The 23,314-nt window shown below is 35.5% G+C and overlaps 1 protein-coding gene across 2 annotated transcripts in view; it reads right to left on the bottom strand.

The window, feature by feature from the left end:
• LRRC4C (leucine rich repeat containing 4C) overlaps positions 1 to 23,314 on the bottom strand; it is a 983,333-nt gene that overhangs the window by 916,027 nt on the left and 43,992 nt on the right. The gene's annotated exons all lie outside the window — the stretch shown is intronic.

The raw sequence follows: 23,314 nt of genomic DNA on the forward strand, positions 1-23,314 counted from the left end.
AGTTCAAATATCAGCGATATGCTTAAAGTTCAACAACTCTGTATTCAAGACGCTTATGAATAGACAATGTAAGAAAGAGGGTTAGCAGGAAGTGTGTTTGTTTGTTTTTAATATCATCTTGGCTTTCTTTTCCCTTATTATCTTAGAGTATTCCTCTCTGTACATTTCCTTTCATATACCTTCCTGTCTCATGCATGTGCATACACACACATTCTCTCACATGCATACATAATAACACATACCCTCAAACTTTAATCCAAAAGTGGCAGGGCCCTGCACCTAGGAGGCTTCTACTATGACAATGAGGGCAAGAAAGTAGAATCATTGTCTGACTGGAACCCACCTTCTTTGGATTACTAACTTCCAACTAACTTGTCACTTGCACTGTGGTTAAATATAGCCTGCATATGGTTCAAAACATCTGTGATTTTACATTCATGCATAAATTATTTTGTACACTGGAGTTATTGCAGAAAGTGCCCTCCCATCACCATGGTTACCAATCCTTCCTGTAGAGTTCTGTATTTACATTTACTGTTAGTACAATCATAGGGTGAGTGGTAGGAATGAAATTTGGAGATATAATTTCATAAGCCAATGTGATAATAGTTGGTAGTATTGGTAATTAGCAGGAAGTTCATAGTTGAAGAGAACTGACTGTGTGGCTTTCCTTAGAAAGGCTTTTACTTTGGGCATAGGATACTTTGTACACATAATATAAAGTTAAGTTGAATAAAATAGCTGTGTCATTAGACAGTGGTCAAAGGTCCTTCCACTAGACTTAAACTCTTCTGAGGCCTTTTCTAATATCTTTCTTGTCTACCTCTAAAATTGATAAGAGGCAGGGTCGCATTCCTTTGGAATTATTTTCTAATGACCTTGTCTCAGAGTCTCTGCCCACAGTCTGTATCAGTGGAGACTTAAAAATAACCCCAATGGATAAGGGACTCGAAAGGCAGAATAAATGCTGTGTATGAATATAGACACTTCATTGAAATAATTTAATAAGATCTACATCTTCCTAATTATTCTCAGTATGAACTTTAGTTCCCTCCTTAGTCTTGCTGTCTAAAACCAGCTGTGCCTCCTTCCTTCCAACAGTGAAGTGCAAGGTAAAACTAGCTACCCCACTAGGCTTCTTGCTTCATCATTTAGATGTTCACACACACACACACACACACACACACACACAATTATTGCTCTGAGTGACACTTGATCCAGAACGTAAGATGAGACCACTGTGCACTAGGAAACTTTAATGATATTAAATGAGGAGCAAGGTTGGCAAGAAGTAATTCAGGGTTGAAGAACCATAGTTTTAGACTAGGCAATTAAAAAAAATAAACCTTTATTTAAAATAGGGTCTTCGTGAACAGAGGAAGATTTAAATGAGGTCTTCCTTTATAGCACAGACTAGATATTCTAATATTCTGCTTTGTAGGTGATAGCAGCATAACACTTCTTAGTAATTGAGAGTGAGAGGAGAAATGCATTGTGTAGAGTTCAGCTACTGGAGAGAAATGAATCACTTTTTTCTGAATTGCAAATGTGTTTTTGATTTGTTTATTAATTACAGAGAAAATATTCTCGCTCTTCTATGCCTCATTTGATATTTCTTCTCATACTTGTCAGAAATATGACATGTAGACATAAACTTCTTCAGTCAGAGCTGTGAATGCATATAAAATAGACTCGATGTCTTCAAAAAGTGAAGGATGCTAAAACTTACAGGTAAACTGGAAAAAATTTTTCATACCTTTAATCCTGTACTGGAATAGGTATCTTAAATGTATTAAAGAAAATTAATATCAACAACTGAGAAAATTATAAGAAATAGCTAATAAAATGCATCTAAAAGATGGCAGAAAGGTAAACAAGACAAAGACTAGGTGAAAAGAGAAACCAACAAAGTAAATCACTAAAGTGGAAACTAGACTGCTATTTGTTGCCATCCACTAAAATTAACTCAAAATGAGTCAAAGACCTAACTCTAATACCTGAAACAATAAAATACATAGAAGAAAACATAAGTACTAAACATGTCACACCAACAAATTTAAGAAAATTTTAAAAATAAGTAGGGATATGTTTGGAAGTTCAGAAATGGATACATAAGTAGCTCATAGGTCAAGAAAGAAATAAAAAGAGAAAACCAAGAATATTTAGGACTTATGATTATGGAAACATACTAATTGAAATCTGGGAGATGCAGCTAAATATTTAGAAGGACATTTACATTCTGGCATGCATTTAAAAAAGGGAAAAAATTCTACAATTGGGAAGTTATAAATTAAAATAATAATATGAAAAAAGTTGAAGAAAGAATATTTGAAAAGAAAAAATAAAAAAAAAATCTAATAGGAAAGATAACTTCCCTGCTGGCCAATAAATCTTTGTCAGAGAACAGCACCAGTTCTTAGATCGGCCATTAGGAATCACTAGAGCAGATGATTTTATATGGTTTTGCACCCCTTTTAAGTTATAAAGATAAGGCATTTCTCTATTCACAAAATTGAGGTAACCTGACTGAAAATTTTGTGTTCTAGTATCCTGTGCTCTCTCTCTGGTTCAAAGCCTATACAATTTTTTTAAGAAAAGAAATATTCTCAAGGTCCTTCGAACAGGACAGAGACTCATGGTCATAGACAACAGACTAGTGGTTACCAGAAGGTGGGGGCGGGGAGGTGGGAGGAGGGAGGTAGATGGGGTAAAAGGGTTCAAACATATGGTAACAGAAAGAAATTTAACTTTGGGAGGGGAACACACAATGCAATATATACATACTTAACTATTGTACACCTGAAACTTGCTGGAATTTGTTAACCAATGTCATAAAAAAATAATTAATTAATTTAATTAAAAATTAATAAAAATATTCATAATATCACATTTAATTTTTAAGAAGTTGGTATTATAAATAGCTACCTTAGAATTCGTTAACTTTAAAAAACAACATGTACAGAAAAAAAGTTACTCTTCACTAAAGTTTATAGTCCATTAATTTGTAGTGAATAAATGCTTCAAGGGAAACAAGCGGAAGGAAATGGGATAATATGGGCGGCACTCACATCCAGAACAAACTGACAACCACAAGGTTGAACTCAAGAGTTGAGCAAAAAGAATTTATGTCATGAGTACTTTTCCAAGATTCATTTACTTTTTAACTTTTTATTTAAAAATAAGTTTAGATTTACAGAAGAATTGCAAAAAGAGCACAGAGTGTACTTATATGCTCCACCACACTGCTTTCCCCAATGCTAAGAACTTATATAAGCATGCTGTAATTATCAGAACTAGCAAATCAACATTGGTACAGTCCTATTGACTGAATTACAGATGTGTCCTTTTTCCATTCATCATTCATGTTTATCGCTTTTAAAAATTTTGTTAAAATGTTCACAGAGATAGCTTTGGAATTTGATCATTGGTTTTATTGTTTTCATCAAGTATATAATTATTGTGCCTACCATGTGCTGGAAGTATTTCTTTAGTTCTAAGTTTCTACCATCTCTAGTGTATAACTTTTTTTATTATTTTGATTTATTGTACACTTTCTTTTCCACCTAGAGCACACTGTTTCCCCACGGGCTAACCTCTCCATCTCCTTAATCAAGGTGTGAATGACTATTGTACAGAACACTAAAATGGATTTTCCATGGTCCTGACAATCAAAGTTCCCATGAAAGTCATAGAAATCACCCTACTATATGAAAATGCTCTTTCTTTTTTTACTTTATATGTATTCTTTTGTGGAGCAGGAAAATGACCAGTACAATAGAGATTCATGAACTAATATTTGCTTTAAAATCAATGAGCCAATATTATAGCATTCAATTCTATAGAGAACTGCTTCATTTCCTGTAAATGCTCAGTTGGTATATATGTCCATACTGTACTACTTTACAGTAGCATTAGGCTAATCATGTTGTTTTTCTTCAAGTATAAAAAGATTTTATGACTATATGCAAAACAGACTCCTGGGGCTAAATGTTTTTATTGGCTGATAAAAGGATTCATTTTTTTTTTTTTTCCCCTATAGGAAATCAGACAATATCATGTAGGGAATGGGCTAACATGTTTTTAAGGCAGGTAGATAATGTGATCATCTTAATCCTTTAAGGAGGTGCTTCTCAGGGCAGGTAGAGACAGAAAGACTAGAATGAAGAGAGATTAGAGGTAGAGAGACTTGCGATGAGAAATGAGGAGCACCTAAAATAACTCAGTGGCAGTAGGTTTAGAGAGGAATATTTGAAACAAAGGGATTTTTCTAAGGAGAATCAACAGAATTTTATGTCTGTTTTTAAAGGATGTGGAGTAGTGATAAAGAAGTCAAGGCAGAAAATAATAAAGATGAGACTCCAGTTGTGAAAGACTAAATGGCTATTTACATCATTCAAAGAGATTTTAAAAATAGGGTATTTTTGGAGAAGAGATGGAAATTATTTTCTGCTTTGTACTTACTGAATGTGAGTGCTTGACAAAAATCAGAATAGAAATGTTCAAGGAGCAGTGGCTATTCATATATCACCCTGATCACTAGACAAATTATCACATGATTCCCTGAAACCTTTTAAAATGTCCTAGATATAACATCACCCCACACACTTAAAGTGGCAGTTAGCAATGGCTGAAGACCTAAAACCTCTTTGTTGACCAAGATAAGTGTCTTTCAATACAGTTACAAACCATTCTTCTCGGATGAAGTATGCCAGGTTTATCGTGGTAGATCACTTTTCCAGTGAAAATGCAATATTTGACACATTTGTTCTATCCTCACTACTCTTTTCTCCTTGATATCTTTTTTAAAAAGCTTCTTGTTCTATAACCCAACAGAGAAATGCATCAAATGTGCTCTAAAAGGCATCCAAAGATATCAGGTTAAGGGAGTAGAGAGTGAATCAAAATATATTTATTTTTACAGAATTGTATAACATTTACTTTAAACACTGTTTTAAGATTTTGTCTACTATTTGAAAAAAATATGTGCTTACATTCAATTTAGAAAATATTTGTTCAGTCTTTCTTATGTCACAGGTTTTTACTGTGCATTGAGAGAAAAGAAATGAATAATGGACAAAGAAATGGGAGGTAGAGGAAGAGTTTTGAGTGTTTGGTCCTGTTGGGTAGGGGCTGTGATAGTTTTGGGGTAAAGTGATGAGTCCCAGTGAAGATATCTCAAAAATTGAAATTAGTGGTCTGACACCTAGGATGATACATCTACTAGAACTAGATAATTTAGTTCTATAAGTAAACATGTACGTACTAAAATATTCCTATTTAAAGATGATTTAAATTATCTGCCTTCAAGTTATCCACAATGTACTGAGAGAGATATATACACAAAGGATAATGGTGGGTGTGGCAAGTACTGAGATGACAGCAAAGCACCGAATGAATACTCTGGGAAAGATGAAGGAGCCATTGAGCACATGTTGCTAAGGAAGAGTTACAAGAGCTGGTTATGTTTGAACTGTCTTGATGAATGAGTTAACTTAGCCAAATGGACAGAAAGATGGTTGGTGAGCTAGTACAGACGTCAAGGAATTACAAAACATTTTGGTTGATCAGTGGAGAGAGATAAGGCAAGAAAAACAGTATAACGAATATCCTGAGCCATAGAACCTGTACCACACATAAAAAACCAGGAATATGGTCCTTACCAGTAGTCTCTGGGTGAACAGCGTGGCCTTAAGTGGTCACCTAAATGGCAATTACCACGTCAGAGTTCCCAAACCTGGCTGTGCACTCAAAGTTATACATTTAATTAATTTATCATGTAATTTTGATGTTCAACTAGGTTTGGAAAGTATAAGTCTAAATATGAAATCCTGCTTCTTTTTCATAGGTAGTTTACACCACAATGACTTTTACATAACCAATGTGTAATCTGGCCAGAAATGAGTAAAATCACATGGCATTTAAAAAAAAAAAAAAAAAAAAACTCTTTCTGAAAGTAACACTAACAGTTGGCTAAGACTACTGCATTTTCTCTCACTGTAGCATAACTATAATATCAAATGATATTAAATTGTTTAGTGGCATGTATAAGAGAAATAGAGAATATCAGAGAGAAGTGCCACCAAGGTAGGCTGAGATCACACAAGACAAAAAGCAAATGCTCAGATACTGTAATGTAAAACAAAAATCAGAGGGGAATAAGAATCCATCAATGACCCAGGGACAGTGAACTCTGCCGCTGAGGATTGTGGAATCTCTAGTGCTGCCTTCAGTTTTGACCTGTCTTCTGATTCTTAAACCACATCCCCTTCTCCAGGGACCCATCTCTAGGACTGAATCTGGACTATAGCAGCTGTGATTCCTGTCTTGTTTCTACGGAAGTTATCAAAATAAGCCTATCACTACTTTGAGTATCCTAAGTGACTCTGCTTCTTGCTTACTTTCCTCCAAGATATGTCCCCAAGAAGCTGCAAAACAGTAAAACTGACCTATCACTCTGCAGGAATATTACACATTCAACACAGATCCTACTATCATCTTTGAAGCAGAACGCTCAGTTTTATCTGATTTAGTCACCCTTTAAAGTATCCTCCAACTGATCACACAAAACCCCATCACAGAACTAGCCCAAACCCCACACTCAACAATCCACTTCAGGAAGTCCCCACTGCAGGGCATCTCTAATGCTAAAGGTCACCTTAACCTACCAATACCAGCCAACAAGTGTGCTTCTGTGCCGTAAAAACTAAACCAAAAGGCAGCAGTTCCCAAACATTCAAGTGTAATATCACTAGATACTTTGTTAAAATGCAGATCATCAGGCTCAATCCTCAAAAGTTTATGTTTAGTAGGACTGGGAATTTGTGTCTAATCTAATACTACTTAAATTATGAAGCAATCATATTTTGGTTAGTCTTTAGGAAAAACAACTACAAATATTAATATATACATAAGGGCATTATCCATTAGTTAACTAACCCATGAGCAAAGACAGGTTTAATCCATACCCACCTACACTCAGTTAAGAGGGACAAATCATTTAGAAGAGACAATTTGATTTCAGATTTCAAATGGTTGGCTCAGGCTTCTGGATACAAAATATCTATCTACACAGAATTTTGCAGCTTACAAAATACATTCACATGTGTATAGGTCCTACAAAATGCTATGATGTAGATAGGTATACTTGACTCTAATTCACAAATAAAAAACTTTAGGTTCTAAGAGTTAAAGGCCAGTGTCTAGATTCGCACCCAGAGCCCCTGATTCTGGTTCCAAGACTCCATCATTTATGCCATGGGTATCTCATTAGGAAAGAAGTAGAAGAACCTGAAACAAATAAGATACAAAGCATCAGATGGAGGCCATGGGTAATACCGTGGTTGAACAGGTAGGCAAGAGATAGCTGCCTGAGTGTGGGAAACGAGAGTCAAGAAAAATTTCTAAACAGAAGATGAAAATGCACCAAAGATAAAATGTCCTGACTTTGCAAGTTTGGCTGCAACCAGTCTAATGTGACATGAGAGCTAGCAGCAAACAGTCACAAAGGAAAATTTTAAGACGAGGTTCTCCTGCCTTGTCTTTAATTGCCTGTGATGAAGTGACATCTGGGCCAGACTGTTGGCCTGTGACGGTCGTGCAGCAGCAAACACATAACCAGGTCTCTGCTAATTAGAAGTCTACTTTTCCGCCCTTCCACAATTAGCACTGAATGATGTTGTGAATATCTTTGATTGCGCCAACCCTGGACATGAATATTTTGCTCATTTGGACCATACCCCAAAATTAACATACTTAAACTATAATATGCTATACTATGTTAATGAGAGAAACCTCTCCAAAGAAGAAATTGTACTATGGATGCACAATACATACTAGTTACCAAGATAACAAGGATATTTTCTCTCCTGTTTTTGTCCTGTTCTAAGTATGTCTGTCTAAAATTTGCATGTAATGAAATTGATATATGTATGAAACTGTATAACAACATTGTTGAAGTTAATTAATTTGATTGCAATGTAATTTGTGCAATATGGACATGTCTGGTTGTTTGAGATAACCGGATCTGCTCTCTTCCCCATACGCAGAGTTAGCGGGCCCTTTAAAAAACAGAGAACGTTACAGGACACCAAGAAGGATGAATCATTCTGGAGAGACATTTTGACCTCAGCTTTCAAATGCCTGGCTCAGAGTTCTGGGGATATTTCCAGCGTGTCAGTATGAGAAGATGGTCATTGTCCTAAAGATATCACAAGGTCTACAAGCTCCTGCACAATCCTGTACCCACACACACTTCAGCATTCACACTTCCTATCAGTTCCTTTCTGGAACATATCACCTGTCACATTGGCCATCTTTAAATTTCTTGAATATTCCTAAACTCTTCCTGTTTCAAGACCTTTGCATCTGTTAAACTTCTACCTTGAACACATTTCTCTCTCTCTTTCTATGGCTCATTCCTACTTATTCTCCAGGTATCAAAATAATTGTGATATTCTTGGAAAAGCTTTGTCTGATTATCTCCACTTTAAATTAAGTCTCTCATCTATGAATCCCAGGACCTGCAGTAATATTACATATTACTGTAATATGTGTGTGTGTATAAGATATATATTATATATGTATGTATACATATGTATAGTAATCTGGTTAATATTTGTTCAATGAATTCCCCCATCCACTATACCATAGTTCCATGTGAGTAATAGCCAAGCTTATCTTTATTGTCATCGTATTCTTAGCCAGGTACCTGAAAGATAGTAGCTAATTAAAAAATTATTTTCAATTGAATGAGTGAAGAAATGAACATAACTTTTAAAATAAAAACATTAGCATGCTTTAGTACTTCAATTGAAAGGCTGAGATTGGCTTTAAAAAAAAATAAAAAGGTATCTTGGGTCTTTAAATAATAGCATCCATTCGATAAATATTTTAAAAGATATAAGAAATAATCATTTATTCTATACATTTTCTTAAGGGATTTGGAAAGTGCCTTAAATTAGTAACTGTCAAACACTGGGGTTCATAAGTATAACACAAAATTTGTTTAACATAGCATTTCTCTTTGCCCCACCCCCTCCTTTGGTGTCTCAGATTCAGTAAGCCTGAGGTGGGTGCTGAAATCTGCAAAAAACAAGCACCTCAAAAAAGTTAATAAAATGCTTACATCTACGAATATTTATTGAGCATCTAATATGTGGCAGGCATGGCATAAGGTGATGAAGACGAGGATGATACCTAAGTTTGAGAGTCACTACAATAAGTGACGAGCTGGTGATTTTCTACATCACATTTGATGCTATAATTCTTATTTATTTGTGTGTTTAGTAAGTATTTTTTGATGACCTCTAAAGCCTAAGGTGTAAGACTTAAAGTAACAGATATTCTCTCTCTCTAGAGTTCCTGCAATATCTCAGGAAACAAACAAATATTCTTGTTTATTGGCTTTCTGCCAAATATCAAGCACTGAAACATTTTTACATGTTCTCACATAGGTATGTTTATGAACACTTATTCAGGTTTCTACAAATTAATATAATATTTTTGTGCTCACTAACTTTTATTGTTACAATAAGCATTGTGATTTTAAGCAGAGGGATTATTTTAGTATGCGCTAAAATAATACTTCATTAATTATTAAATTACATAGGAATCCTATGGAACAAATAACATTATTATTTATAAATAACTTGCTTAAAGTTACCTAGCTAGTAAGATAAAAGGGAAAAATAAATGTATATAAATAGCTTCAATATGAGGCAGTCAGTGCTAAGCACCCAATGAGAATATAAAACAAAAGTAGGAGAAAACCATTTTAAAGGGAAAAATACCAAAACAAGTGGGGCATTACAACATATTTATAAAAAAATTCAAGATAAGACTGTTTCATCTATGGCCCTGTTTTTATTAGTAGAAATCCTTGCAAAGAGACATTAGCAACTTTAGCTTCTGTTTCCCATGCATTGTGTAAGCCATGTAGCAAATTTTCTTGTCAAGATGTTTTTCCTTTTGCATCTTAAATATTAATCTACCTCACCCATCGTTGTGTTAATGTTACATCTGAACTTATTCACACAGGCATTAGGCAGAGACAGCCTTCCACTGGGCTCAATATGGTTCCTTTGCAAAAAACTACCATTGGGGAGCAGTCAAGTAATTGAGGGCAAGCCTGTTTGATACTAACTGCATTTAGGATTTGTATGGGGTTGAATAGTATACCCTTAAAATTCACATTCACTCGGAGCTTCAGAATGTGACCTTATTTGGAAATAGTCTTTGCACATGCAATTACTTAAACTGAGGTTATACTGGATTACAGAGAGCTCTAAGGCAATGACCGGTGTCCTTATAAGAATACTATTTGAAGATACAGAGAAAAAGGCCATGTGATAATGGATCCAGAGACTGGAATGATGTAGCTACAAGCCAAAGAATGCTATGGATTGCCTGGAGCCATCAGGGGCCAGGAAGAAGCCAGGAAGGATTCTTTCTGGGAGTCTTCAGAGGAATTAAGATCCTGCTAACACCTTGATTTTAGACTTCTAGCCTTCAAAGCTATAGGAGAAATTTCTATTATTTCAAGCCACCAAGTTTATAATAATTTCTGGTGGCAGCCTTAAGAAATTAAAACAGGATCTTTATCAGCTAAACCTCTGTCTTAGGTCATTATGACAATGTACTTATGTGATCGTTATGCTTTTTTTCATTGCCCTAACACAACTTCATCTGGTATGATTTTAAAGAATGGAGATGCATGAAAGCAAAGTCACTTCAAGTAGTGACTCCTTCATAGAAATAAGCAACCTGCGATATTTAGGAGTTTGTAAAGAAGGACTTCAAAAACTGTCAATGTTTTTCAGATATAATTTTCCATTAGCCAAATTTATATGCCAAAAGCAGTGCCGCTCATATTGTTCACGGGACTCACCTGCGAGAAGAGATGAAAACAGTTGCCAAAGTGTATCTCCGTAGATGCTGAGATCTTTCAAGGGATCGTGACAGCAGCAATGCCCTCTGACTTTAAGGTTAGGGATAAAAAGTATGCTTTGGATATTGCTATAAATGAGCTTTGGAAAAATATATTTAGAAAAGTTTCCCAAAACTGGGCGACATTGAAGAATGAATGATCCATGTACAATGTGTCAATGAAATGTGTGTGTGTGTATGTGTGTGTGTGTACATGCATGCATGATTGTGTGTGGTGAGAAGCAACAACTTGTCCCATTCAGATCTCTATTTGCAGGAATAGGACACCACTGTTTCCAGAGTAATCACAATCTTGCAACCTGTGACAACGTTAAATTTTAAACATGAAAGTGCCCAAGAAGAGTTTCGGCACAGTTTACATATACCTTATGGGTTGTTATACTTTGCAGTTAGAGGCAATGAACTTGAAGAGAAATATTGAGGACTTGCCAAAATCTCTGCAAATGAGACTGCCACATTTATGCTTTATTCTCCCACAGAATATCTTGCCACATTTTGTATTCAGGAAATACTGTATCACACATTTATAACAGCAACAGGGTATGTTTTCAATCGTATTAGTGCTTCTAGCATATGCAAGTGAATTCTATAATATCCCTTTCTCTGAATATATTTACTCCTCGCCAATTAGTCTACATGGTTATTTACCATGCCCTGTTTAATCCAGTGAAAAAAATTTTTTAAAGTAATCTTTAGAAATCTGGAAATTAGTCAAATTTCTTTCATCTACCTACTCCTTTCAAATATATATTTTGAGATGTTGCTGAGAATGTTAACATCATAGATGTTGGGGTCAGGTTAAACTGATTTCAAAACCTTCAGTCTTTCACTTTTTATCTGTGTCACCTTAGAGGTTGAATTCACTTTCAAAGTCTTTGTTTCCTTAGCTGTAAAATAGAGGCTATTGTGGGGTGAGGTGGTGAGCACTAATCCTATTTGGCTCATATTTCCACAAAGGAAAATAAATTCGCAGTCCATGCCCAGGATGGAAATCTGTGGAAAAATTTTGTTTCCACCTTTCATCCTCATCAATTCCTTCCTCTTTCCCTTTCCAAATCTGCCACCCTGCAAAGATGACTCAAGATAGTCTATGCCCTTCCTAATCATCTCTTGGGGGAGGCTTGAAGCTGGCTAGTCCTCGGTGCACACCTCTTTCTAATTCATTTTTTATTTTTATTTTCTTAACACCTACAGCACCCGCCTGGTATTCGTAGGGAGAATCTTATCCAAGTATTAACCAGGCCCAACCCTGCTTAGCTTCTGAGATCAGACAAGATCCAGCACATTCAGGGTGGCGTGGTTATAGATACCTCTTTCTAATTCACATGGGATATCTAAAGAAGCCAGCCTAGAAGTTGAGCTAAGCTATGTTCTCTAATCAGCTTGTCAAAAAGTAAAATGAGGGAAAAAGAAAGATCAGTTGATTTTGTAAAAAAGAAAAACAAAACAAAACAAAACAGCTTCAAAGAAGGGTGAGAACTGAAGGAGATAATCAATGCAAAGCTTAGGAAAATGCTGAATACATGCTCATAAATTGACTGCTGGCCATTATTATGACAATTATTTTTCTTATTGATATCATTGCCACTAGCGTTGTCAGTGCTGCTGCTGTTTTATACTTGTTGCTCTTGGTTTGGCACCAGCCAGAGAGAACTGTGACTTCTCATCTGCATAAATGGTTTGCAGGAGAGTAAGGAGATCTTCAAATGAAACATTTGTGTTCAGTTGCTTAGTGGAAAGAAAAAAAAGTAAAATGGAAATGATATCACAGCAAATGGCACCCAGGCAGAGAAGCATTTCACACTCATACTGACCTCTTTGGAGGTCTTCCCTCTACTACTGCTGAGAACAGAGAGCAGCTAGGTCCAAAGGATGACCAAAGTCAATGAAGCGCCATCTGGCTCCATTAGAGGTTTGCACCTCTCAGTGTCCACTTAATAAAACTAAGGCCCTCTGACCATACAATTGGTCCTAGAGCCAGTGAAATCTAAATGTTTCCACTCTGCTCCAATCTGTCCATCTCTTGTTTTTCAATCCCTGTACCCTCCAACACATACACATACATAGACACTAAATGCAAACCTTCTAATTAAAAAGGCTGTAGTTGTTAGGGCTCAGGGAATAAAGTGTAGTCATATTTTTCTTTGTTTCTTCACTTTTGGAAAGTCTTGTCTAGATCCCTGTTTATAATTAAAGACCATAGAGAGATAAGAATGAAGGGAGCAAAGTAATAGTGGCAGGAAAAAGTGGGGAAGGAAAAATGAGAGGAGTGGAGATCTAAAATCATTCCAGGAAGGAAGTCATGGTGCCATTTTCAGAAATCTACAGGGCTCTCAGATTTCGTGTTAAATTAAGATAGATACTAGAATATGTTCTTGATAATTTTCAAAGCAGATTAAAAATGAATTTCCAACTGTCATTTTGAGATTGGATGATGTCTAAATCTTTGACTTACATGTCACATCTTTTTGTTTTCTCCTCGGGTTATTGCCTCTATATTCTGATCTTTGCAATATAACCTGGCAGACATCCCACAATTTCTCTTAACAGTCAACCTTACTTAGAACACTCACTAATAGTAACAATGGGTAAAATGTACTGAACACTCAACTTAGTGTGGAAACTGTTATGAGCACTTAATATGCATTAATGTACTTAATGCTCTCATTAATCCTTTAAAGATTTATTTTTTAAAAGAAAATCATTAAGGTACATGAAAAGTAAATAAAGAATAAGTTGTCAGTGTCATAGAGATAAATAATGACACCAGATACAAACTAGATCGCTATGCTAAGCTGCTTTGAAACATATATGAATGTGAATAAAAACTAAATAGTGATATTTATAAATTCTAACTTCTCAAATAGTCCATTTACAGTAATTTCAAGTTTTGTGCTTTCTAGTGTTATAGGATTAGAACCAACTTTTTGCTAATATTGAATAAAAAGAGGTAGTAATATATTCATGGTAGAGGTCCAAACAAGCACAGAAGATTAAAAATTGTTATATATTTTCCATACATGAATGGCCGCCTTTAAACTCATTTTCTCTTCATTCTTTTTTTTTTTTTTTTTTTTTTTTTTTATTCACATGGCATAGAAAAGGTCCCTGATCTCGGCCCACTCTAGTTGTCCCATTAGCTTCATTTCTCTTTCCTCCACCACCTTCCACTCACTATCTTCATATTACATTAGAAAAGGATGTACTTGTGATGTTTATGGATGGATAATTCTTTAAATGTGTGGGGTTGGCTCACACAATATAAAACCTTGAGAATTCCTAATTGTAGGAACCAAATACCAAATGACAAACACAAACACCCTCACACTTTCTCAAATTCCCCCAGGAGTGGAAATGGACTTGGTTAAGAGCCATTGGCCCAGGTCATCAGAGCCAACCAAGTGATGTTATGCAAAATTTTCCATTTCTATTTACTCACATCGCAAATATAGTCCCATCTACAAGTATGTGACTAAAGTGGAAGTCTTCTAACATACTCTCTCTCTTCTACATATTTTCTCTAGATAACTCCTGGCTACTTCTTCAAATACGGTTTATATATCTTTGCTATAATTTATTTAGTTAATCAAATCCTTTTCGGGATGCAAAATAAAATTGCATTTCAACATTTCATTACTATTCTAGTAGTTGAAATGTTTATTCATTTTTAGAAAACATTAACATCGCCCCTTTGTTAGGGGGCGATCACTACATGTTAGACCCACGCTAGACATTTAATATAAGTGATCTCTGTAGTTAATCTTTATATCAGTTCTCCATGATCTCTATTATTGTGCCCATTTTGAAAACAAGAAAACTGAAACTTTAAGATAGTAAATAACTTGCCAATAAAAACATTAATGAAGATTATAATTATGTAATAATGATAATGACACAAAGCCTAATTCCCCTAAAGTAACACTAACTTCTCAGGCTTTAAACCATTGAGTTTCTAAGGGTAATATTTAGGAGATCATGATGGTCCTACAGGGAAGTTGTATAGGAGAGCCATATGGGGCCCTCTGGAAAAAAGAATCAGCTGTCACCTACTTGGCCTGTTTATCTGATAAGGCTTGATGACTACAATCAAATCTATTCTTGTCTAGCTAAAGATAAGAAGCCAAAGATCTCTGGATTAAGGTCACATTCCTAGAAAATAAGATATACAATAAACAAACTAGAATATTCTAGAAATAAATGGCCAAAGCATCTGAAATTTGTGAAATCAGACTGCCATTACCAGCTATGTTTCCTTATGAAGTTGGGCCTCAGTCTCTTTATTTATAAAACACAAGAGCTGAATCAGTAAGTGCAAATATTTCTCCCAGAGACTGTTTAAGGTTTAAAGGCATTTACTTAAGAAATTCCTGCACTCAAATAGTGCCTTGATTCTGTACCATATTTTTATACAATGCTCCTGAACATATCTTGAACACATAGAGGGAAAAAAATTCTCTTAGAAGTATGTACATTTTTGTGGAGTGGCTGGTGGAGAGAGATGGGAAGAGACGGTTTGCAAGGCTAAGGGGAGAGAGAAGAACATGCTTTATGTGGGAAGGTGCATTGTAATGAGTACATGAAATTACAGTACAAAGGGTCAAAGAGAAAAATTGTCATTAGAGTGACAGGCTCTCCATCAAGGAGAAGAAAAACCAAATAATTTATGCCTGCAAAGGTACTGCAGGGCTCATATTTTAGCCTGCAGACTTTCTCAGGATTACTATAACTGAGTCTCTTGCAAGGAGGACCTATTAATCCTTCGCATGCTTTGCCATTAATATTGCTTATTGGGCCACAAGAAGAGGACATAAACCTTTAATGTCACTTTTTCACATTAAGGATCTTTTCCTTAAAAATTCAATAGTGTCTGCCAATTTGATATGGCACTTTAAGGAAATTAGAGAAGCAGATGGTTGATTCTTAATGACTAATTTTTTGTACCAACCAAAGATTTGTTGTTTGATGCAAACTGCACAGAAAAATAATTCTCCATTTAATGGAGTTGGGCTGTGCTACTGGAAGAGAAAAGGGAGAGTTTATGCTGACAAAGAGGTGAGATTAGATTCAGAAGGATCTGGAAGAATAACAGAGCACTAAGACTTAACAATCAAAAGAAGTAAAATTCTGGAAGAGAGGGAGGCTATGAAGAAGAACCCACTACTCATTACTCAATGTCAATATTAAAGAATGCCTCATAGGAGAATTACAAAAAGTCCATAGCTTAAGAGATGAGGCAGGCAGACCTCGGTTCAAAGTTTTAGACAGCCATTTGCACTCTGTGTAACTTAAGACTGTTAGTTTGGGTATTTGTTTCAGAAAAGTAAAATGCCAGTAGGGATCAATCTCATGAAAACATTCTATTCATATTCATTAAATTTAAAAGTACATCTAATGTGTTGAGCTCATTTCCTGATATTTAGTAAACATTCATTTAGTAATTGTTTGTTATAAGTCCTCACCAGGTACTTTTCTCCTTGGCAGTTTCTTTTATCCTCCTACTTTCTGATAAAGCTAAACAATTTGTACTCCCTTCATTATTCTCTTTCTAATCAGTAACACGGTTTTTGAGGACCATTCTTTTCAGTCATTTTTCTGTACACCTACTCCCAGTTTCAGGCATAGGGATGTTGGAAATGTGATAGATATTAATAAGAAAAGATGTCTCCAGGAAAACATAAAAAGAAAAAGAAATAGGAGGCAGTTATGAAAAACACGGCCTCTAATGGGGTCAATATCAGAATTTAAAAATACATTAGAGTTTGAAACAATTGGGCATCATGCTGGGAATGAGAATAAAAGCCAAATATTGTGAGACGATTAAGGCAGCAATGATTCTAGAAGAAGTGAAGCAAGTTTCATGATGTGTCGACGATGATGTGGTAATAGAAGGAAGGGGAATTCGATGTGTCTTCATGAAGCCCATCTGAGGCAGCCAAAAAGCAAGCATTGCATAAGGTTGTGCTATAGAATAAAGCAGACAGTAGCCACAGGTGGCTTTTTAAATTAAAATTAAACGACACTTAAAATTCAGTTTCTTATTCACACTCTTCACATTTGAAGGCTCAATAGCCACAGAAAGCTAGAGGCTACTGCGTAGATCAGACTATAACCATCATAAAGAAGGTTCTGCTTTCTTTAAAAAAAAAAAAAAAAAAGAGAGAGAGAAATTTTCTACTTTACTATTTATCCAGTGACTATTTGCCGCCATTTAATCTTTTTAATATTAGGTTTACAGGAATGACTAAAGCAAAATTCTGGCTCTCCAGTGGAGTGGAGAAATGGACAATAATATGCAAATAGTAGTGATGTTATAAGTCAGTCACCAGACATATAAAAGACTAAAGACAATGAGGAAGGAGTAAGAAATAATGTTTAATTGGGAAGGAACCTGGATTTGAAACACTGCTCAGCCCTTCATTAGCTATGCAATGTTTGACAGGTTACTTTAATTCTCTGGACCTTGTTCATTTTTTACTTTTTTCTTTCATTGGTTTTTCAACAATTTTTTCTTGTTTTTCATGTGCTTATGCAATATTGAGAATATCTAGAGTCATTGTATGTCTGGTTAAAATATAACCCATTTGATCCATTTCACTTTTCACTAAAGAAATGTCATTATTTTCTCTAATTCATTTCATGTTGATTATATCCCGAGATTTTCTCTTTGTTATCAGAATCACCTCATTTATTCATTCATCCAATCATTCAACAGACATTATTGAACACTTGCTATATAATAGGCACATTAAAGACATATAAATGGAAATGTCGCAGCGTTTGTCCTGAAAAATCTAGTGATATAGACAGAAACACAAAAATATTACAATGCAATGTGATGAAGGTGTGGGCAACAAGGTCTATGGAATAAAAAAGGAAATAGACCTAACTAACATTCAAAGAAGATAGTTTTTCTCATTACTCATTGATAAAATGATGCATTTCATTGATTATGTGTCTTCAATGATGTAAGCATTGCACACTATATATAAAGCTATGCTTAATTATAATCTATCAAATGGCAATACATTCCTCACCAACAAATGCGAAGCTTAGGGGAGAGAAGGTGAATTCAGCGTCATTTGCACATTAAGGATTTCTAACTGTATGACAAATCAGAATTCACCTAAAGCATTCTATCGTAAGTCGATGCCTGTTACATCTGTCAATAAAAGCATTTCTTCAGCAAACATTTACTGAATGGCTACTTGGTACAAGCACTATATTAAGGGCTAGAAAAGATACAAAAATGTACGGCATGCCTTTGCCCTCAGTGAACTTCTAAGTAAATATATTTTTTAAATTCTACTAAAGAGATAATCGTCAATGTGTGTTAAGAAATCAAAGGAGAAGAATCAGTATGCTTCCTAAGTCAGGTAGAATTTCTGGTGGGGTAAGACGGTAGGGCTTAGACGTGAAAAATGGAGAATGTCTCCAGAAAAAAATAAATAGCAAAATAAGGCTCAAAGGGGGAAATTACAAGAAGATCTGGCTGGTGTTTCATTGGGCAGGTACTACGACTCTGACACCAAACTGTGTAACTTAAGTAAAATGCTTTATTTTATTTTTACGGTAACACCATGATATGACTATTACTATGCCATTTTAAAGAGAAAAAAATACAGGGCTCAGGGAATTTAAAACAGATAACTCACCTGGGGTCACAAAGTTAATACATATTTACACCATTGTTCAAATTCAAAACACTGTAACATCAAAGTCTTCTCACCCAAACGTTAATTAGTAACATAGATTGTCTAGCTGGTTACCTAAAGAATAGTACTAAGATATGTGATTAGAAAGTCTTAAGCCAAATAATTGAGAGTCTTGAAGGCTGGGCTAAAAAAGTTTGATCTATCTAAATATTGCAAAAAAAATCAGTCTAAAGAAATAGATGAAAATTATTTAAGTGTATCCCAAATTCAGTTCAGCCATGTTTCACAAGTTAAACTAAATAGATCTGGAATGATAAAACACAATGCCCAGACTTATACTTCTCAATCATCTGAGCCTGCAGCAAAGACCTAACAAAGATGGTAGAGGAAGAGACAGAAAAGTCAGCTACTAAGTTCAAATAATGGCGGGTGTGTTTATTTTTAAGTTGTATAACCACGGTGAACTCGCAGGCTTATAGCCCAGGACCAAGAACCTCCTTTTATGAAATTTAGGGACCCTGTTATGGCAGCAGGGGCACCACAAGTGATACCAACAAAAGGAAATAAATGTATGATATCTATACAAGATACCATGCGAGGCAGTGAAAAACAACTGATTAAGGCCAAATTGGCCAACTTGGGATTCTGACCAAAACTTGGCTCCATCCTGAGGATGCTGTTGCCAGAATATGTAATTGCATTTCAACAACATGGAAATTGACACATAGGATGAGAATTGATTTTCATCTTCTTCCCTGCCACCTTCCTTTGAGAACGGCATCGATGTCACTCATTGTCGATTGTGTTCTTACCCTCTTCATTGTCTATTCAGTTCACATTAAATTGAGACTTCCAAAAGAGTAATTAGAAGCATTCATGCTGTTACTATTGGGGAACCTGTCATTTAAAAAGAGCAAGAACCATACACATACATACACATACATGCACATATGGATATAAACACACCATACATATTCGCATGTTGGCAATAATCCCACAACAGGAATAAGACATCCCTGATGAAGGCTGAAAATGGTAAATGGAAAACAGTTGAGAGGTAAATTGCCAGAGGTATCAGAAGATATGTTTTGGTGATGCCAACAGTGGCATAGTATTTATCTCAATATCTGACAACTAGAAAGTTAAAAGGAACTCACCTATGTCATTTACTTAGGATGCTGATTGATTGATGCCAACCTTTCGCTCCTTCCTTGGCATCTTATCATCTTCTATCCCTTTCTGACAAAACCCCCAAATTTCCCCAAGCAATGAACTCATGCCTAAGGCAAGAGCTTCTTAATGTTAATTGCACTAAATGGAGTGGAGATCTATAAAGGTCAGGGTTGTTTTCTAACAAGCTGTCACCGAACCGAGCACCTTTCAAATGTGATTAATTATCGAATTGGTAGAGATGGCCCGAGCCTCTCCAGAGTTAGTCTAGGCAGCGTGGGCAAGGTCTCTGACATCATGAGCAATGTGTATAAGGAACTCACAGAAACACTGTGCTATAATTGCTAGATACATATTCCTTCCCATGATTCATTTGAAACTAAATCAGGACCCATGTCACCATAGTGACAGGAGTGTAGTTTCAACAATGATGATGACAGCTATTTTCTTAGTTCAGATGCCAGCTAGAGAAATGTACTAGAAAAAAAGTACATGTGTGTTTCACACAGATGTTTCAAACCACCAGTTAGAAAGGAAAGACATACAAGCAATGTAAACATACAAGTAAGTGACTATAATTTAAGAAAACTAATATAAAACGGCAGGTTGATTATTGTTTGAAATATTTGGAGGATGTTTTTATTGTCACTGCTGAATATATATTCAGATAATATAGAAAATGTATACATTACTTCATTCAGTGTTTCAATATCTCTCGCAATAATATGGTCCGGCAATATCTGCTTTACTATCACCTAAAATATTAAATGATAAATGAAAAAAATATGTGATTGGAGCTCTCTGGAAAAATTAATGACATTTTTTAACAAAATAAATTCATAATTGAATAAACATATGATGTTTTCAGAGGTCCTGATCATTTAAAATATTCTGTCATTGCTTCTGGAACTCTTGATATACACCTCAGAATATATATTTCATATGTATAGTATGTTTACAAAAATGATGATAATAAAGTACATAAATAACTAGAATATTCTCATTTAATTTTCTTGTTTAAACATTGTCCGGAAAGGTTCTTCTCTGTGTCACAGCAGGAAAAACTCAAGAATGCAAAATAAGTGGAAAAAAAGAATGCAAAACAAAGGGTACAAAAATATGGATTACTATTGAATCTTTCCAGCTTACTGTATCAATTTTTCCAGTCTCTGTAAAACTGTTGAAAAAGTAAAAGTAAACAAGAACCCTATGCAAACCAATTACCATGGTGAAGGACAAGAAATGAAAGGACATAGAAGAGAATTTACCTTACACTAGAGGGCTGCTTTATATCTTCATGACATGTCAGAGTTTGATCGGTTTTAAATCATAGACAAGGATAGAAACAAGGAAAAGGAAGAGTCCGTGCCATTTAGCACCAGATCAAATCATTTCTAATAATGTAACATGAGGAAGAAGGCAGAAACAGTGATACTTTGTATCTCTGTAGTCACATAGTTAACATTTATTTAGCACCTGTTATGCTTCAACCACTCTAAGACTGAGAATATGAACATTAATCTTGATCCTGCCCTGAAAGAGCTCTCAGTCTTGTGAAATATATAAATATAAATGTAATAGAAATAAATATGCAAAAATAAAAGGAAAGCTAATGATACAATGCTCCAATAGCTGCTTTATGGATACAAACAAACCGCCTCTCATTCACAGGGCAGCTCAGGAATCCTAAGCTCCATTTTGGCAGCTTTTACAATGATTCAATGTAGCAAAGCTGGAAGTCCAGAAAAAAGCAGGGAAAATGGTAAAGGAGCCAGAGAGGCAGATTTCCGAGGTAATATTAGAGAAGCTATGTATATATTGTTTGCCTAGGTGAAGATATACTATCAATATTTTTATGGTATAAATAGCAAAGAAATAATGTAGGAGAGTTAAGTAGAATTCGAAAAGGTAAAAATTTGGGTATAAATCAGGGGTAAAAATGTAATGGCGGGTGTAAACTATAACATGAAGAAAAGTCTTCTCTAGAAAAGTAGAATTCCATCTCTTAAGTCATTTGATTCAGGTCTTTTCTCTCTCCTGGCTTGACTCTAGGAAATATACAATTTATTTATACAGTTCCCCAAACAGTGCTTTAGGATCATGTATGTGCTAGGTGTTAAGTGTTAAATAAGAATAAGATTCTGCTGAGTGTTTGTGTCCCCGTAAAATCATATGTTGAAACCTAATGATTAATGTGATGGTGTTAAAAGGAGGGGCCTTTGAGAGGTAATTAGATCATGAGTGTGGAGCCCTCATGAATGGGATTAGCGTTTTTATAAAAGAGGCCGCAGAGAGTTCCCTCTTCCTTCTGCCATGTGAGGACACAGCTGTGAGACGATGGCTGTACATGGAGAAGCAGGTTCTCACCAGACACTGAATCTGGAGGGGCCTAGATCTTACACTTCCAGCTGCCAGAGCTATGAGAAATGAATTTCTGTTGTTTATAAGCCATCGGTCTATGGTATTTTGTTACAGCAGCCTGAACGGACTAAGAGCCATATACTTAGGGAATTTACAATCTGAAGGAATTCTGTGTCCTTCCCATCACTCCACACATATTGTAGCTCCTACTGATGCTTCTCCAAGACTGGATGAATCCAGCTATCTTAGGTTACTTGGTGTTGTGAGGGCCATTTTCAGAATACCTTGCACCAAACTACAAAAGTATCCCTTTCCTCCCCTGCTCCCTTAACCACATACTCACAAATACTTGCACATTTAATTAAATAATTCAGACATTTAGTACAGTAGTATCTATATTTCAAGATATTTAATGGGACATTCTTCATTGTTACCATAAATATTAAAGCTGACAAATCTGAGAAAAATCATTTGGATCAACCTCTACCGTTAATAATTGGTAATTTCGAATATTAATTTTTTGGTAGCATGTAAAAAAAAAAAGAATTGTAAGAAAAAAAGATTATTTACGGAATGGAAAAGAACAATCCTGCAATCACTGTGTGGTAAAGGTATTTTTAGGTAGTAATGTTTTCCTAACATCTATCATCAAATATTAGGGTGTGTGTGCACGCACACATGTTGTGCGTGCAAGTGTGCAAAGTCCTAACTGAATGTGAAAGGTCTGTGAAGCTTTCTTTAAGAGCCCAACCTATGATCACAGGTAAATGGAGTTTAACTAAAAACAATGTAGCATCCTCTCCAGCAACCTGCAGATCAGAGCGACCAGCTGGCTCAGACTCCAGGGGCAGACAGTAAGTATTGCAGGCACTCCTGTGCTCTTTTGGGGTCAGGTACCCCTGCTCCTCCCTTTGCACCTACTCACTTCCCAGGACACATTCAGGATAAACCTCTCTGCACTGTGGGGATTCACACTGCTTTTCCAATTAATGTGATCGTCAGGTCATTACATTTGTTTTTTCAAAGTCAGCAAACCACCTCTGTAAAAGTTTTACACTGGTGAAATAACTTGCAAAAGATAAGCCTGACAAGTAACAAATTATCCAACTCTTGGAAAAGTTTTTTTCCAAGATTCAGAATAAACATAAAATAAGAACTGTGTGTTCATGCTTATTTTGTGATGGGCA

Source organism: Rousettus aegyptiacus, unplaced genomic scaffold, assembly GCF_014176215.1.
Source record: "Rousettus aegyptiacus isolate mRouAeg1 unplaced genomic scaffold, mRouAeg1.p scaffold_m13_p_5, whole genome shotgun sequence".
NCBI lineage: Eukaryota > Metazoa > Chordata > Mammalia > Chiroptera > Pteropodidae > Rousettus > Rousettus aegyptiacus.